Here is a 4,765-nt window from a genome sequence, read left to right as displayed (position 1 = left end):
TAAATTACTAAATATACTTTATTTTTAAAAGAAAAATATTTATAAACTTTATCTTAAACATATAATCCAACGTATATTAAAAAATCATAATCCAACATTTAACCAGAAACATAATCCAACATTTATGTTGCTTCACGTTTTTAGTTTTTTTTTTCAAAGCTCATTTTTGTTGTTTTACATTTTTAGCTTTTTTTACACAAAACTATAAAAATAAGGTATTAGCTGTTTTTAAGTGTTTACCAAACACCTTTTTAACCTCAACTTTTTTTTATACCCACTTTTATAAAAGTATCGGTACCAAACCAGTACTGTATCTCAGTACAAACCAGTACTTCAGTCTGCTGCAGCTGCCCATTGAAAGCTAGGGTTTAAGCTCTGCTGTAAAGACGGCATCTTTCCAACAATCAGGTAACACATTCAACCTCCATAAACCCTAATAGTTCTGTATACCCAATAACTCAATGTTTTGTAGGAGGAAGCTTTGCCCTATAAATATTTGTAGACTCACCAAAAACCCTACGTCAGCCCTGCATTTCGTAGTTTCCTTTCAAAGTACCCAAATTTATGTGCAAATGAACTTCAGAGTTATGGAGGAAGATTCAGGTTATGGAGCTCTATAACGGGTTTCAATTCAATTTCTCATAATTTTTCTGTACCAGCAAAACCCAATTTTGTGGGGGGCTCTGGTTTTTCGGATACGAATTTGGTTGAAACGCCGGTATCTTTAGGCCCTTTGATCAGAAAATACTGTTCTAGGAAGAAGAGTGATGAGTGGACTGAGGAAATTGAGTATTTGGATGAATCAGGGAGTGTTATTTACACCGGGAAAGGTATACGGTCGGTCGAGCCAGGGTTCGATGACCATGTAATGGTAGGCGGGTTGAAAAAGCCGATGTTGAATGCCTCTGCCATTGCTTAAGATTGTTGAGGTTGTGAAGAGGTGGAAATGGGGGCCTGAATTGGAGACCCAATTAGGCAAACTCCAATTTGTGCCAAACATGACTCACATTACTCAAGCCTTGAAGGTTATTAAGGATGGCGATGGTGCTTTGAGTTTGTTTCGATGGGCTAAGAGGCAGCCGTGGTATTTGCCGAGTGATGAGTGTTATGTGGTGTTGTTTCATGGCCTAAACCAAAGTAAGGACTTCAATGGAATCCAATCCTTGTTTGATGAAATGGTGCAGGATTCAGGTAGTAGTGGGGTTTTGTCATCTGGTGCATATAATCGCATCATTCAGTTCTTGGCTAAAGCAGATAAAATGGAGGTGGCATTTTGTTGCTTTAAGAAGATTCAAGATTCGGGTTTTGAAGTTGATACTCAGGCATAAAATTCACTTATATTGCTGTTTCTAAATAAGGGTTTACCTTATAAGGCATTTAAGAGGTCGCACTTGGTGCGATGGCAAGTGCCTTCGCCCATGAGCAGTAGGTCTCGGGTTTGAGACTTGGGAGCAGCCTCTCCATAAATGGGGGTAAGGCTAGCCGACATTCACCTCTCTCAGACCCTGCGTAAAGCGGGAGCCTTGTGCACTGGGTACGACCTTATAAGGCATTTGAGGTATATGAGAGCATGCAAGCTGCAAGCTTTTCATTAGATGGATCAACCTATGAGTTGATGGTACCAAACTTGGCGAAATCAGGCCGCCTTGATGCTGCATTTAAGCTCTTCCAAGAAATGAAATAAAGGAACTTTAATCCCAGCTTTAATGTCTTTGCATCACTTGTTGATTCAATGGGAAAAGATGGGCGGTTGGACACGTTGATGAAGTTATACATGGAAATGCAGGGCTACAGTTTCAGGCCATCTGCTCCCATGTACGTTTCTATGATTGAGTCATATGTAAAGGCTGGCAAATTAGATGCTGCCCTTAGGCTTTGGGATGAGATGAAGAGAGTGGACTTTAGGCCTAACTTTGGGTTGTACACAATGATTGTTGAGTCCCATGCAAAATCAGGGAAACTTGATACTGCAATGTCTACCTTTACCGATATGGAGAAGGCTGGATTTCTACCCACTCCTTCCACATATTCGTGTCTATTGGAAATGCATGCTGCCTCTGGACAAGTAGATTCTGCTATGAAGCTGTATAACTCAATGACTAATGCAGGTTTAAGACCAGGTCTAAGTACTTACACATCTCTTTTGATGCTTTTGGCTAATAAGAAGCTTGTGGACGTGGCTGCCAAGATTTTGCTTGAGATGAAGCCCATGGGTTATTCTGTTGATGTGAGCGCTAGCGATGTTTTGATGGTGTATATCAAGGAGGGTTCTGTTGATGTAGCCTTGCGGTGGTTGCGCTTCATGGGCTCATCAGGGATTAGATCAAATAATTTTATAATCAGACAGTTGTTCAAGTCATGTATGAAGAGTGGTATGTACGAGTCAGCAAAGCCTCTCTTAGAAATGTATGTGAATTCTGCTGCAAAAGTCGACCTCATACTTTACACATCCATTCTAGCCTATCTCGTAAGGTGCCAGGAAGAACAGCATGAGAGGCATTTGATGTCAATACTTGGTGCCACAAGACATAAGGCACACGCTTTTATGTGTGGACTCTTCAAGGGCCCAGAACAGAGGAAACAACCAGTGTTATCTTTTGTGAGGGAATTTTTTCAAGGTATCGATTATGAGTTTGAAGAGGGGCCTGCTAAGTACTTTGTCAATGTTCTCCTCAACTATCTTGTTCTTATGGGGCAGATAAATTGAGCCCGGTGTGTTTGGAAAGTTGCCTATGAGAATAAGCTTTTCCCAAAGGCAATAGTATTTGATCAGCAAATTGCTTGGTCCCTGGACGTCAGGAACTTATCAGTTGGAGCTGCTCTGATAGCGGTTGTGCATACTCTCCATAGGTTCAGAAAACGAATGTTATATTATGGTGTCATCCCAAGACGCATTAAATTGGTCACAGGACCGACTTTGAAGATTGTGGTTGCACAGATATTGAACTTGGTGGAATCTCCATTCGAGGTTAGCAAAGTGGTGCTGAGGGCTCCAGGAGATGCTGTCATGGAGTGGTTTAAGAAACCCTTTGTTCAACAGTTTCTTCTGAATGAGATTCCATCAAGGTCTGACATCCTCATGCACAAGCTGAGCACTCTTTTTCCTAGTTCTGCACCTGAATTAAGGTCTCTGGCCCCTCCCAAAATGCTCATGCCAAGAAAAGCAATGTAAACATAGAGGATATATTCGACATTTAGTTACGCATTTGTTAAATGGAAAATGTATAAGTTGTTGATTTTTGACCTTTCTCTGAAATTAATTATACATGTATATAATAAAAAGTTTCAGCAAGTTCATTGTTCTTTCTCTTTTAAGTTTGAATTATTGTGTGAGTTCATGAGACTCCCCCTTTTCCCCCCTAGCCCTTACATAAGGCACTGTATCCTTTTGTTTAAGTCCCGAAGAGACGAGCTTTGGTAAAAAGTGGATGATGGATTCTGTACCTTTTCAGCTTCTTTTACAGGTTTAATCAATTCAGACGATGCAGATGGGCGCAATTGAGCCTGGATGTACAAAGCCAGGGGTTGCCTCAAGATCTGTGCTTCGTTATTTGGTGAGTTGGGAACTATTCTTGCTGCGGTTCAGTGATAATTGTCTCTGGAATTAGTCATTTATAATTATGTTTATGTTATAATTCATCGAATAACAAATTCTAAGTTAGCTCTGATGGATTTGATGAATTCTAAGTTAGTTACCTGATGAGATGACAGCATGGCTTGGATACGATATGAACACGGTTATGCTAGGACACAGTGGTTTTCAGTGTTGATACCACAGCAACATCGGCCGATGAAATTACTCAGATAACAGTCAATGGCCACCCAATGATATTCCAATTATAACTGAATGCACTAGGATCCCCAGCACCAACACCTACAAGATAAAAAATTAGATTGTTATTCTTAAATAAGGTGTTTTTCTTTGATTAAGTTCTTGTGAAATGACGCGGTGCCTGATTAGTTCTGATGACCTCAATTCTTCGGAGCCATGAACATGGCCCTGTGTAGAATATGTGTGACCAGTTACATGACCTGCACGACCATCATCACCACTTTCTAGTTCATGAATTGTCACCTGGTTGGACTTTACATTCGATATCTGATAGTACCCGATTGCCTACGAATAGACCATAAGTGTTCCAATGGCAGATAACACGGTAACTAAACCGGTGAATAGGAACTTCCCCCATGGATTATTTGATGCAGGGTGAAGTCAGGTTGTCAAATGCATCTGGTAGCATGTGAACGAACCCCGTTTGTAGAATGACGCCTGCAGCGAATGCCTTGATCAGGAAGAAGATGGCACTTTCGGGTCTTGGAGTTGGGATTTTCTTGCCTAGCAATGGCAGAATCAGCCCAACAGCACCAGCAACAAGAATGGAAGCAAGGGAGCCTACTTTACACTTGAGTGCGTCTTCTTCGTTGTGCTCTGTGTCTCGGATTCACACGTACAATCTCCGTATATGGCGGGAAATAGAAGAAGTATAATTGAGATTATCTTTAACATGTTGGAAGATTGAGCGACATGGTTTGAACTTTGAGATATGGGAAAGGGAGAGAGGGAAAGAAGTGATGGAAAATAGTTCATAGCGAAAGTTCTTTTGGTTTTTTTGTCCCTTTGGTACTGGTACTCTAATTTATGGGGAGAGGAATACGAACTTGAGAGCAAGGGGGCAGACGCTTATTCACTGACCAACTAGCCTAACTGACATCCGTTGACTTTTAGGTTGTTGAGATAGGTGGAGTCGTCTGGACTCAGCAGGCA

General features: G+C 41.0%; 1 pseudogene; it reads left to right on the top strand.

The window, feature by feature from the left end:
• The first annotated feature begins 327 nt into the window (after positions 1-327).
• LOC126586792 (pentatricopeptide repeat-containing protein At1g79490, mitochondrial-like) lies at positions 328-3,290 on the top strand (annotated as a pseudogene).
• The last annotated feature ends 1,475 nt before the right edge of the window (positions 3,291-4,765 follow it).

This window comes from Malus sylvestris, chromosome 10 (genome assembly GCF_916048215.2).
Source record: "Malus sylvestris chromosome 10, drMalSylv7.2, whole genome shotgun sequence".
Taxonomy (NCBI): Eukaryota; Viridiplantae; Streptophyta; class Magnoliopsida; order Rosales; family Rosaceae; genus Malus; species Malus sylvestris.
This window is presented reverse-complemented; position numbering and strand designations above follow the sequence as displayed.